General features: G+C 42.0%; 1 protein-coding gene across 2 annotated transcripts in view; it reads right to left on the reverse strand.

Moving 5' to 3' along the window:
• The window catches only part of LRRC2 (leucine rich repeat containing 2), a 1,026,438-nt gene that overhangs the window by 849,227 nt on the left and 162,024 nt on the right, over positions 1-15,187 (reverse strand). The window lies entirely within an intron of this gene.

Below are 15,187 nucleotides of genomic sequence, written 5' to 3' on the forward strand. Positions count from 1 at the left end.
CTTCCAGTAAGCGCCAATGAGCTGCATTGCAAGGAGGTGGTCCAGGCCGTGCCACTTTTTACACCTCTCTGCAACACAGCTCTGTGGCATTTACTGGAGGTACCTAGTGGGCTAGTTGGACCCTAGGGACCCTCAGGATTCAAATGAACTTAATCTCCCAACTAAAAATGGACACAGGGCGTGTTTACACAGTGGTGAAGGGAGGGGACGGGGCCTGAGTTAACGTGTGCAAAAACGCCCTGTGGCCTGTTTTAAGAGGTAGTTTTAATCCCCATGCCCTATTATGTACTAGGGGCTTACAGAGGAGGTCATGCTAATCACAGGGGGACCCCAACGCATAATGTTCCCTTGTGTATGTAGGTGTTTTCACTGTATTCTAAGTGTCTTTTAACATAGCACTGGCTCTAGGACTGGCTAGTCAGACTCAGTTACCACCAGTATCCGTCTGAAAAAGTTGAGGGTACAGGATGATTTTGCAACAAGGCTTCTTTCTGCTCTTCTTTTTGTTCTTTCTGCACGTTATCCTTCTTCCTGCACTTATCTTCGTATTTGAGGACTTCTGTTGCTTCTTTCTGCACTTCTTTTGTTTCTTTCTGTGCATTTTTTCTTCTTTCTTCACATGTCCTATCTCTGTAGGCATAGTTAGAAATTAGCATTTAAAAAACCTTTGAAATTCACAGAAAAAACCATAGGTTTCAGGCACGTTATAGTTAGGAATTAGCATTTAAAAAACCTCAGAAATTCACTGAAAAAACCATAGGTTTCAGGGGTGTTATAGTTAGCTGGACTTTTCACTTGTACAAAACCATTGAAATTCCCCCGTTATAGTTAGTTCAGCTAACTATAACTCGCGCGCCCGCAATGCACTGCTGATGACGTCACATATTACATCACTCATGACATGGTCAGTGACATCACTCATGACATCACTGATGACATCTCAAATGACATCACTGATGACATCACTGATGACATCATCCTTGTGATAGAGTGGCAGACCTCCTCTCACCCTAATATAACCTTTGATACACACATTCAAAAATAGAGACTCAAATTTTCAAAACAATGGACATACCAATACCAGTTACAACAACCTCTTCAGTAATTCTAAGATCCACATACACATCCACTCATTCACCAACAGTCCTATACAGTCACTCATACATGTACTCACTCATCATATGTACTCATGCACCTATACATCCTGTTACACAATGCCACTCATCCATAGAGTTACTCACACACATAGTCACTCATGCTAATAAAGAATCAAACATACATTTACTTGCATATACAGTTATATACACACACCACCACACTTACTTCTACGGAAACTTACACATACTTAGTCTTTTAAACAATCACTTATAGAAACACATACTTATTCATACAGGAACTCTTTCAATCTCTCACTCTCACATATACTCACATATATACACCAATAGTCACATATACTAGTTTAAAACATATGTAGTTACTCATAAAGACACTATTGAGACAGTCATTCACTCACTAACACACCCATACACACACTCATCCACCCATACAGTCCTGCACACATGCTGTGTTCAACACATACAAACAGTGAGTCACTCATTCATGCACCTATGCACTACGTAATACCCCCCACCGAACCATGCAGACACTCAGACTGATACTCAAAAAACCAACTAATAACCTATATAGACACCCATGTAGCTACTCACCAACCCATGCAGCCACTTATACACAAAGTGAGAGACTGATACAGATATTTACATATTTAAACATTACTCACTAAGCCATGTATTCACTATGATACACTTAATCAGTCAGTTACACAATCAATTTTTCAAAAACAAATCATCCATTTAGACACTTATATACCCATTTATTCTTCCATCGACCTTGAGATATACATATATAAAACATATTTAATTTTCAGAAAAACACACATTCACTGGATGATGTCATCAGTGATGTCATCAGTGATGTCATTTGAGATGTCATCAGTGATGTCATGAGTGATGTCACTGACCATGTCATGAGTGATGTAATATGTGACGTCATCAGCAGTGCATTGCGGGCGCGCGAGTTATAGTTAGCTGAACTAACTATAACGGGGGAATTTCAATGGTTTTGTACAAGTGAAAAGTCCAGCTAACTATAACACCCCTGAAACCTATGGTTTTTTCAGTGAATTTCTGAGGTTTTTTAAATGCTAATTCCTAACTATAACGTGCCTGAAACCTATGGTTTTTTCTGTGAATATATATATATATATATATATATATATATATATATATATATATATATATACATATATATATATATACATATATATATATATATATATATATATATACTTCTTTTACCTTTTTCTAGGTCTTGGGACAGAGTCACATCATCGTTGATGTGGGGGCAGCGAATCAGATCTCCTCTTGCGATCTGTCGACTCCGCTGTGTAAAACATACACTTTTTTTAGGCTATATTTCTCAAATACTACTGAACAGATGTACAACAAATCACAAAAAGCACAATTTATGGTCCAAGATTGTGTGTTCTGCCAAATTTGGTGTAATTCTGTTCAGCAGTTTTTTTGGTATCAATTTTCCTATGAAGAAATGAATTGGGAACACTTGTTTTGTGACCCCCGTTTTCTCTTCCCCTCCCTTGACAGATCACCCCAACATTTTCCAGGAAGGAGCTGAGGTGGATAAGACTCTTTTTTGGAAAGCTTTGTGAAGATACATCAAACTGCACCAAAATTATAAGCAACACAAAAAATGCCTTTCCTTAGGAAACACGAACTTAACTAAAACTACCCAGTGACACTTGTGAGTGTATGGGCATTCACACACTCCTCTCTTACCTCTTCTCATCCTAGAAATAGTCAAAGGTTTATTTCAGAAAATGGCTGGAGTAACTCACTGTAAAGGGTGAGAAGGGAAATGGAATATGGCCAAACTTTGGAGGGTGTAGATGAAGGGGTTTGCAAATGGCTAAAACTATTTTACCAGTGGAGAAAAACCAAAAAGAAAAATAATTGCTTTTTGATATTCAGCCTGTATTCTCTAAATCTGCATTGGGAAAATATCACATTTTATTTGACATTCCCAGTACTACATATGGAAAGTGGCAACTGCTGCAGTTTTCGGGCATATTACTGGGAATGTTTGTGAACAGCAAATAGTCATACATTTACTCCTAAAAACATCAATGTGTAAAATGTATGAATTTTCCTTGTGAATAGAGTCCTGAGTCTCCTCTGAAGCAATTAATGTCAACATGATGGATGTTGGACTTTGAAGCACAGTCTATAGAAGGGCAGAGACATAAAATGCAATGCATGCAATGCAGAGTTTGAGACAATAACATTTTCCAGAGTAATGTGTTTTCAAGCAAGGTTTATATGTAGTTTAACCAGGTTTCGGTCAATGTGTAAAAAGTGCATGACTTTCAGAAGGACGTAAATAGAGGAGGTAGTCTTCAGTGTCTGAGACACAAGAATGAATCTTATAGTGGTGCTCCGATCTATGAAGTAACAAAAGATTATGCTTGCACTGACGAAGCCATTTGATGAACTTGTTAGATCACCCTGCAAAAAAAGATTTCATGAGCTAAATCCATACAAAATCAGAGATTTTATGTATAATCCGCTAAATAATTTATCAGATTTGGATAGGCTACAATAAAATTAAGAAAGCATGCATGTTCAAGCGGTGTACTGTAGAGGAACGGTAATTATGAAAAATAAAACAATGATAGTTGGAGATGCCATAGGTAGGTACAGCATGTGTATAATATTTCAAGCAAGTGTGTTACAGAATTCTGAATACAGTAATTCACATTGTTTATGGTTTAGAAGTAAAATTGTTTCTGAATCACAATCTATAATAGCTGAATGAAGGGTTGGAACACTATAAAAATACTTACAAGAATTTCTTCTGTTCTGAGGCTGGTGTTTCTGTAACTGTTTCAGGATTACTTCAAAGTAACAAAGTTTACTACTTATCATGACTCTTTCATTTGGCAGATACGAGGGCACCTAGTGCGAGCTAGCAGAGACTTGGGGGCATATTATCAAGGGCCATCTCGCCGCTTTTTTGGCTTTAAAAGCCAAAAAAGCAGCGATAATATTATCTCCCTATCAACAACGTGGCGCTAACATGCATTAGCGCATGTTAGCTGCCGTTTTTTTAAAGCCACGCATCTTAGCAATATACATCGCTAATGAGATGCAAAGAAGGCGTTCCTAACTATTACTCCATGTAAAGAATCGCTAACAATGCTCCGCGATAGTTACAAGCATGGAGCAGATCCGCGAAGCAATGAAAAAAGCAGCGCTAACCGCGGTTTTCGCCGGAATCTAACGCCTGGTAAAATCCTGACTAAGCTATCTGTAATATGGGAGATGGATTTACAGGTTAAGTCCACACTCCCATATTATCAAGCATTCCCTTTGCGCGGTGAAATCATCGCTTGATTTCATGCGCTATTGACGGTTAACGCCGTCTATCACTGGTTTTCACATCGCCATTCAGCAAAGCGTTGCTAATACGCCGCTAACACGGCGATGTGAATCAGCGATAGACGGCGATAATGGTAAACGCGATAAGCGCGATTTGCGATGTTTATTGTATTACCTTGATAATATGCCCCTTGGACTTTATCATTTTAGCCAATCCTGAATAGAATCGAAGAGAAACGTGGCATATAAGGCGAATAGAGTTAACCCAAAGACCCTTAGACTTAGCTATTCTGAGATATAGATAGAAACAGTGTTTTAAAAGTAAATCTAGAAGTGCAGGTACTCCCTACGTAGAGTACCTGTTTGCTCCAGAGAAGCGCAGGTACTCTCCTATCAATTGTATTGCAGCAGTTCTGAGAAGTGCCAGTACTCTCCCCCTCAAATCAAAGAAGTGCAGGTACTGAGTACGGGACACTACCGGCCCATTTAAAGCACTGGATAGAGATGCCTAAATCCACTATGTGTTGAGCCTTGCGGTTTTTTTTTTGTTTTTTTGTTAACAGGGTCATTTGGACCAACTGGGAATTCTTTTTTGTTTGATTAAATAAAGGGTGAGTGACAATCACAAAAGACCATAAGGATAATCTCAACTAATACCTTGAGGATATATTGAGGAGAAAGAAAAGGGCTAAGAAAACCTCTCCTCAGTAAAATGAGAACACTGGCAAATGCAGGGAAGAATAGAAATGGATAGAAAAGATAAGGGAGGAGAAGACCGCAACATACTTACCTGGGTTTTCTTGTCTTTCAGAAAAACTCTGGATGGGAAACCAATATCCTAGAATAGAGAATGAGAAGAATAGAAGATCCCAGGTGGAAGAATAAACCAAATGCACTGCACCCTGAAAATGGGACAAATCTAAAGGACAACAAGTCGCCCCTTGGATTTTCTGGACTTTTGTCCTGTTCAACCCTAAATTCGATTTGAAAGAAAACCTAATAAAGAAATAGACCCGCATTGGGTTCCGAGATGTTATTATTGGATATGAAACCCCGCCTACATGGGGCTACAACTATAAAAGGTTGGTTTCACCCAATTGAATTATAAAATGAAATAGCAATGCAACATAGAGTCTTTTTTCTACTTCTTCATTCAAAATGGTCTCCGGCATCCCAATGTATCTGAGTCAATGGAGCATGCCTATCTGTTCTCTCTCATCTTCCCAATTTACTGGATCAGGGACTTAACTTGGGGTGTGGTGTAGATGATTCAAAACCACGACTAGCTTTTATCAGATAATGTTAAAGGTGCTGTCTGCGGAGGCTTCACAAGTCAACAACACCTCAAGAGTCTAACAAATGATCAGGCCCCATGTGCACCTCACGGATTGTAAGCTTCTTCCATTCACTCTCGTTGATAGTCAGCAGAGAGCAAAGACCACTTCAGTGCACCACAGCCTGCACCACTTATAAACTGCCTACCTCTGTAGGAATCACTGGGTCCTGAGTATAGAGTCTCCAGGACCATGCCATATATCTTCAGACTTCAGACTTTCCGGCGTTATCAGCATGTCATCATCCTCAGCTCTCCTACAGGTAACAGCAGAGCTATCCAACTGCCAGATGCACCTTTACTGGGTTCAGGATGGAGCCACTCAATGCCTGCACTCAGTTCAGCTATCCTCCTTTACCACCTTTTGTCACAAGTAGGGAGTAACTGCACCTCTTCAGGAGTCCCAGCGGCCTTTCGTCCTGCGCAGGAGCATCCACTATCTCCATTCCCTCCATCGCCAACAGAACAGCATTAGTCCCGCTCAAGTCATCTTGATCAGGCACCTGTATATCAAGGATTACTAAGAAACTGCCTTGCACCGGTCCAGAACAAGAGTCTCTCCAAACAGTCACTGTGTCAATCCACATCAGGAAGTCTCATATATCAGATCCAAACATACATCATCTTCCCCTCAAGCAGGGCAGAACTTGCTGATTTAGTGGATGATGCTGTATATTTATGGGATTTATTGATGAGGAACAAGGGCTCCTCTGTCATGCTGCCATCTCAAAAGCCTTGGAATTTCCCCCTTCATCTGCATAAGTCATTTAAGGATCTATGGTGATTTCTGAACAGTTAATTAGTTGCAAAGTAAACCTGACCTAAACTTTGCCATGGGAAGCACCCCTTCTCAATCATGGCCCACTTTTGTTCCTTACTGTTGTCTCGAGGTTTAGACACTGGGGCTGTGTAAAGAGCCTCTTTCAAGATCTTAAGTGCCTTCTTATTAACCCAGCAGTCAACATTCCCACCAATTGCTATTTCTTTGCCGTGTGGTTTTGACAGATTACCTACTGCGGGAGCCGGCCTCGTGGCATGTTCCTGTTCCCCCTCGCTAAGCCGCACGAGGTCCCATGCACCTCGGGGTTCCTCCATTTTGGATTATACGTCACTCCACGTGACCACCTGCGTGACCCCGCTTCACCCGGCCTCTGTCCCAGCGAGGCCCGACATCGAGGCGCCAACCCCTGGCCTGGGGGATACCACGTGAACCCTTCCCACTCCCGGCGGAGGGCAGTATCGATGGGACCCCCAACCGTCCTTCCACACCTAGGTACGATCGCCCCACAGCTCTCTGGGGCCTGGCGCCTCTCCTGCTTGGCGTCTGGCCGCTCCCTACCCGGCCTCTCCGCCCCCTCCGGGCGCAAGGGTCCGGACATCAAAGGGCTCCAGTCCTATATCTGGGGCGACCCAACAACAGGACAACAGTTGTATCCTGGAGTCAAGAGCCCTGCTGATCGGATCGCGGCTGACCCTACGGAAGAAGACTCATCCTGGACCCACACTCTGAGCCGTGCTGACGACGTCGCGGCTCCACCGTGCTTAAAGACCTTCACGAACCTTTGGGGCCCTGCTGACGCTGTCGCGGCCCGACCTTGTTGAACCTTACCATCAGAGCCCAGCTGACCTCATCGCGGCTCGACCGAAGCGGACCTACCACCGGAGCCCTGCTGACTGTGTCGCGGTTCGACCCAAGCGGAACTACCACCCGAGCCCTGCAGACGCCGTCGCGGCTCCCCACGTCCGAGCCGCTCTGAGACCAGCACTCAAGGTCTGGCGCAGAGCCCTCCCGTACCTGGTTGGTACTAAGACTGTCCCGCTACCCTATCCCTCTAACAGACATTGAGACTCTTACTGGATCCCTCGATCCCACTGTAAATATTGAACGTACTACTTCTGATAAAGATCCAAGTCAAGCAACTGATATTGAGTCCTGTGTGGTGGTGTTACTGGGCCTAGTACGATCATAGGAGAAAGACCTCCCCGAAGGGGGCTTCTCAGCGGCACTCGGCTCTAACTTTGCGGTAGGAAGGTGCCCCGGAATAGTCTCCCCGACTCCCCGGTGGTCCTCCCTCCAACACCTACAATAGTCTGAAACTCTCCCACAAGTTCTTATAATACCCAGAGAGTCCTAAGAAGTTCCTTACCTTAGTCTGGGCTCAGGAAAGTTACCAATCCATCCTGGACCATATTTTGATATTAGGACACTATATCTTCCAGTGGTCAATTTGGTGACACGCGGCTCAAGTAGTAGGAAATCAGAGGATTACTGTGGTCATAATAGACAGAGGTTTATCCATTCTCTTGACAGCTTCGTCTATCAGAACACTGCCTCACTGGTCCATTTCCATGGCCTACCACTATGCTAGGTAGGAGGCAAGCAATAAGCTAGAACACACTGATATTGTTGTGAGGACTTTAATTACAAGAATTCCTAGCAATGGATGTGATCTGCTGCTATTTTAGCTATTTGAAATTGGTCTTATGACATTTAGCAGCATGTGTTAGAGGCTTTCACAGATCAACCAGAACTTTCTGGAACACCAAGGATGTGTTGGTTATTCAGCCACACATGGTTTTCCAGTTTTGTTTGTGTTCTTGGAATTGATTGCAGCAGTAATTTTCTCATCATCTTCCGGTCTGAGGTTGAGTTCTTTGCAGCCTTACATGTCTTGATATATATATTGCTAGTGTCTAGCTTGATCGTTCCACCAGTATGATGCTCACTTCAGCACCCTCTGTCATATGGACAACTTATAGCCGCAGATTCAGTGACATAAATTAAACATCTTGGGGCTTATTTTATGCCTTGATATTCTAAAGGTGAGTCAAGTAATCTGTGTCTCCGTTCAAACATTTTGGTGACTGTTTACTCTTTTTATTGCTATTGTGCTTAAGGGTAGTTATTTTGAAGTTGAAGTGCAAAATTTATAGACAGTTGTGTGGTATGCCTATGATTTCTATGATGGTTTGGCACTAATGAATGGAATGGGAATGATGTGTACAGGGAATGATTGGGATATAATATTGAAATTCAGAATGGTATTGACGACAGCTGAACTTGAGAATCGGTCGGTGGTGGATGCGCCATCTATGCTTCCTCATTCTTGTTGCTCATTTCTTTCATGGAACTTTGAATACATTTCACTTATCTATATTTCGTCTTCCGACTCGTCCTACCAACAAGTTGGCCTTGGTAGTTATGGTACATGGTAATCTATAGCTATTTATCGTTTCCTGCTTTAGCCACTTGCCTTTCAGCAGTTGCGGCCCTCACGGCTCATGGGTGGAGGGGCGCGGGGGCGCGCGGGCAGCAGGGAGATTATTCTTTTTTTTTTTCAAATAAAGATATTTAAACTTACCTTTCCAACAGCCAGGTCCCCGGTTCCATGTCTTACCTGCTCTCCAGGAAAAAGGAAGCAGAAGCAGGCAGCCAGGCTCCCTCCATCCCCTAAGACAATCACAACGCTGCTCAGACAGTGTTGTGATTGGTCGGGACGCCGACCTACCAGGGGCTAATGGGGAGCCCATTTTCTCCATTTACGCTACATGCAGCCTACATGGATAAAAGGCAGAGGGCGTATGACTGGTTTGGGCGGCCCCTGGGGGCTGACCAACAGTCTTTGCGCACTTGGGAGTGTGCAGGCACACTACTCCTCCCCTCCACTGCTCTCAGAGCAGCCTCGCCCGCCCGCAACCAAACCATTTAATGTTTCTGCTTCTCGCACAGTGAAAAGCAGTGGGGCGACACTCCTCTGTCCTAGTGGAGGAGCCGCCCTTGCCTTTCAGTAGTTTGGTTTCAGATTGATGAAATTGAGTTTACGATGATGGTGATTGACCTGAGCCTTGGAATGACACTTGTGAATGATGGCAAGAGGCAATATTAGTCTCATGCTCGTATTAAGCATTAATATAAGTTAATATAAATGATGAAGCAGAGGTGGGAACACAGGAAAACGTGTGAAGCAGGCAAGGAGTCAGAGATATCTGTGAGAGGTAGAATTCAATAGTCGGATAATCTAAGACCTTTTGCACTTTGACTTTAATTTTGTTGAATTTTGAGCTATATAAGATTGACTACAGACTCCTACACTCTTTTTTTAATTTTTATCTGAAAATAGCTTCTCGGTTAAGAGTTCTCATGAGATATTGATAAAGCACTGATATGACACTGATGTATACAACATGCCTGAGTACCTCCGTTTGCCACTATATTTCAATGTAAGACATCCTCATTGTTCACAGGTGCTATTGATGGCTTTACAGTAGGATTTGATCTGTCTCTCTGCAAAAAAGTATTTGCTATTCTATCTCTCTCTGCTTATTTGTCTCTGTTGTATGATTATTGCCGCTTTATGACGATTAATGCATTTTGTAATTAATTTCTAGTTCCTTTTTGACTTTGTTAATCTGTCCTTGAATACTCAACAATGTTTGTAATACTTTTTGCCTTTCTACAGCGACCCACAAATGTCTTGTCTACCTTGTATTTTGCAGACTAAATGTAGTATTTAGAGAGATATACCTTTCCGCACCCTTCCAATAGAGCTGCCATTTTAGTTCTTTACTACCTATCTTTTGTCGAACATGTTTTGTCTCTAATGCTTTAAAATATACACATATAGCGGGGTTTGGGCCAGCCCCTCGCTCTTGAATGGATTGCTTTCATGTCTATCTCATTTTCATGCTTCTTATTTGATGTTTTTCACCAGTATTCTTAGTTTGTACCTCGAAGTATTTCTTTCTCACTGGGTTCTGAGTGGATGTATTGTGTCCTTCCACTACTTGAATTCAGGGGACTACTTCTTTTCTTTTTCTTTCCACATTCCATAGGAGTGGCTGTGTTTTCCTTTTATCCCCCACGTGTGCTGCTTCTGCCCTCAAATACCCACTTCCGAGCAACCAGTTTTGCTCTATCCTTTCCCTCTCCATCTCATACATTGCTTCATTCTCGTCTCCCTGCCTGGCTTTTTTAGCTTTTAATTTTTTTATTTCCCAGAGCATCCTCGTGAATTCTCAATCCCCTGTATGCCCCTCACATTGAACTCCCTTTTTGGAGGGCTCATTAGCCGCAATTTTCTGCTGGGCCACTACTTTGTATGCATGTTTAAATTAACTTATTTTAGCTAATGCTTCAATGTTGGCATCTGCCACCTTTGAGCAGTAAATAAAAATCAAACAAAATGGCAGCCATCATGCCGTATGTGTGCAAGTGTGACGAGAAGCATGCCCATGTAAATGTCATCACACAGGGTCACCTTTTGCATATGTGCCTACATGTCATCAAGCTGTTTTTTAATTTTTTTATTTTTGCACCCGCTGAACAGCTTCAGCAGAAAGCATAAGCAAATCCAATAGGTTTGCATTGACAGACAAAAGGCAAAATCTATTGCCTTTGCCAATGCTTGTTTTACTGTGAGTTAGGATTCTCAACGGAGGTCCATGAAAGCTATCCCCTGGAGTGATTGCAAAGGGTGATCGATATATGGTGGTTGTGCTTCCTTTGCCTATGTGACTTTCCATTGACAGCCTCCTTTCATTAAAGGACAGGTAGTTCTCTGCTCGCAGGTGGCCCTCCATTTTCAAATAACCAATCACAAAGCACATTCTAGGTACACTTACATATCAGCACTCTTGTGGGTTCAAGTTGCTTACTCTGTCTGGCTCCCACTTAGACCCTGATGTGAACGTTGGCGGAATTTGTCTTGCTTCTTATGTATAGCAAAGGGAGCCTATAGAACTTCTTTCTAATACTGAGCATTAGCAGAGATTTCTAATTACGTTTATTGCATACAAATTATACTTTAAATTCATTTAGGCCCGCTTTTGATTTATAAAGTGGATATTCAGCCGGACATATATTCTCACACCTTGTTCAGTCTTCAGCTCAGGTCACAAATCTTCATGAGATGTTCACAACTTGCTGTGACATTGCAGATCTAACTTCTAAGGCTAGCGAATGTGGTGCATTTGCAACAGCTCTTGACCATGTCGATTAGAACATTTCTATTACTATATTGGAATATAAACCTAATTCATCATGTTTCCTCCTCCACTTCAGAAGCTGCCAGTTATGCTGCCACCGCCTGAAGGTAATCTGGAAATTGGGAGCCAATCAGAATTCCTGAATCTGGTATGCAAGAAGCAGAATTGAGGACAGGATTCTTACTTTTTGCCCTTCAACTTCTTTGCTTAATTAGTGAGTTTAACAAGGTTTGAGTCGGCTGACGAAATCTACTTTTTGGGCGGGTTATATTTATCCTTTCAATTAAATTAGCAGAGAGGGGGCGTGTCATCTACAGTGATGTCACCTAGAATTATTTGTTGACTGATAGGCTTTGCTTCTTCCTGACAGAGAGTGAAGAGTAAATGCTGCTCTGTGACCATCGACTATGTGAAAGTAAGATGTACGGAAGCTGAGAAGCTGGGATTAGGCCCTTAGCAGGAGTAGCATATCTAACAACGCCTGGACGTGGTGACTTTGGGCATGACAGGAGCTAGAGGATGCCAGACACGGAAGTGCTCTGAGACCTTGAAATGAGGAGGGATACTGCCTCACAGGCAAGTGCATCCACAATTACTTTGCCAATGCGGAATTATATTGACCCAACTGCTGGTATGCCATTTGCAGAAGTACATAGCTTTCTCAATAGAATGCAAGGCATTTGTTAAGTGTGTCTTGGTAAGAGGTGGTGATTCAGTGACAATGAGTGCTTTAACAAAATACTCACAAAGTTTATTTAAAGTATCACCCCCTACGGCCACCTACATGACATTCAGTGCCAACAGTGTAGAGGGGGCGATTACTGGCCATTCCCCACTGGCCATTGTTGCTGTAACTGAGTAGCTGACTGACCCTATGTCATTTTAGTTTAGTCTCTAAGCATTCATGGTCCTTCTGCTCAGCACTGAAACAACAGACACCAATACATTCACAACACATTATCTAGATTCAATGTGAAATCCCAAACACAAAAACGTGAACCAAGATTGGGTGGGTTGTATGGGCCTTCAACCACAATTGAATCATATGGGAGCTTTAAACATCAATTCCAGTTAGACCCCAAAAGCATACACAGCCCAGCTAAATCTTAAACAAACCAAAAGCAGCATCGATCGAAGCCTGAATAGTGAAATTAGAACAATTTATCCTGAATATGGGGTGACAGCACTTTTTCACAATAACAGTTCTATGTCGAAAAACATATATTTTTCGATCTGATGTTTCGTTGTTACTAACACACATGCTTGAAAGCTCTGCAGAGATGCACTTGATTGGAGTGCGCATACTGAGCACCTGGGTCACTTGCACTGCATCCGCTGGAGTATAAAGCCCATATAGCCCAGTCACTATTTTACTGCTATTAGGGACCCTCCAAAATGTAACTTGAGATGTTTTCGCTGCCAGAAGTTACAATATGCGCATTACTGACGGTGGGCTCAACAACAAGCCCTCAATCGTGAGTATGAATTCTTGAGTGTGACTACAGTGTATACCTGTCCTGTTTCTACGTTAATAAATGAAATATCAAAAATGTTGTTTAAAGGAAGGAAGATCCTTGACCACCATTTCAGCTATCCTAGGAGACCCTTTTTAAGGGTGTTATACATGGGGTTGGGAAAATGCCAATGCTAGTCGCTATGCAGGTGCTGCCATTGAATGTACTACCAGGTCCCCGTAAAACCTATTGGTAGAAAGTTGACCCGCTCATGGACTAAACAGCTTTAGTATTTTTGTGTTCCTAGATTATTATTTTCCCAAGATCACAGTGACTTGTGAAAGACTGATTAAGATTCACGACAAAGCGACAGGAAGACTAGGGAGAGTGCTTTTTGGCTGTAAAAAAAGCCCCCCTGGACCTTTCATAGAGGGCAACTGGCTTGAGGTAAAACATGTCAACTGCTTAACAGGTTGAACTATTCCTCTGCGGTTCCTTTTAATCTTACAAATTGTCACGACAAATGAAAAGACCTGCCAAACAGTAGGTAGTTTTATTCTCACCACTCCCATCAGCTCTTGTTCCTTCTTGGCACTTCCTCACAGTGTGTTAGACACATAGGGTTAGAAAGAGCGACCCCTTGAATATGGATTTTAGCCAACATTGGTATATTATCTTTGACCAGTCTAAGGACGGGTCCTATGATGAAGCATGGCACCCAAGGTTGATAAGGGCCTTCCGCCCTTTAAGTGTTTGAAAGGTAATTTATTAACATCAGAGACAGGACGGGTATACGCTTTATTTAGACTCAAGTTTTCCTTCACACCCTAGATTTTGTGTGGTTGAGCGTATGTTGTATACTAGGAAGGGCGTATTGCGGGTCTAGTTACCTCCGCTCCACCTGGTAGTTTATGGTGTGTTGCTGACCAGAAGTAGTTTAAAGTTTTTCAGCAGTGCCCATTCACTTCCCACAAAGCATCAACAGTAAACAACACCAACACTGCTAAAGCTACTAACAATCATCAAAACGAATTCCAATGTGCAAGCTCAATTGATTGTCTTAAACCAACCACACTTCTCCAACAAGTAGCTCAGGAGGTACTGGTAACTCGCCAGCTACGTATAAGTAACTCTCCTGTGTGCAGGCCAGACTCCTAAATTGAAAGCTTTTTCTTGATTGAATTAATATATGTATTCTCAAATTGAAAAGTGTGTATATGAGAAGAAAATGTGTCCATTTTCAGAACTCTTAGGCTGAAGTTTCAAGAAAAATGGTTGAATTTCCAAAATATATTTAAAATGTATAGTTCTGTGATGAACCATGAAGTGCTGGGTAGACTCATTACTAATATTATTAATACTATTTTTACCTTATTGCCAGGGACATTGTAACTATTGCTGTTAGGTTTTACCAATGTAGAGGAAATCCACATTCACATAACATTTTTACATACTGCTGGCAACCATGGCTGATGCATTGAAGCAATTATGGTGGTAATCTTGCATATGGTATCCACTAATGCAATTCAGTCTGATGTGGTCGCTATTAAAACACTCATAATATCAGTAGCTCAAGATGATTTTTATTGAACATAAGTATCTCCAGAGAAGGTTGGAGACCCCTGTCTAAAAGCATATTCACAATACAATTTTATTTTTTGTAAACCATTTGAGGCTTTCCAGTATTTCAAAAGTTTAAATATAAACTTGTACAAAGACTAATAAAAACATTAGTAGTAGTTATTCTTCACATTCAAATCAATAATAACTTGCACACACGGTCACCGCAACAAAAACTCCAAACATACCATAACTGTGGTAGATCTGCCCTTAAAAGCTGCAAAAAGGACTGAAAATAAAACCAGAGTAACCTGGACAGCTTTGTTATGCGCAGATGAGAAGCTGCTGGATCTGAAATATTAAAGGGCATGAAGATGAAAGTGGCCCTCGAGGCCATACAGCAA

Source organism: Triturus cristatus, chromosome 2_1 (genome assembly GCF_964204655.1).
Source record: "Triturus cristatus chromosome 2_1, aTriCri1.1, whole genome shotgun sequence".
Lineage (NCBI taxonomy): Eukaryota > Metazoa > Chordata > Amphibia > Caudata > Salamandridae > Triturus > Triturus cristatus.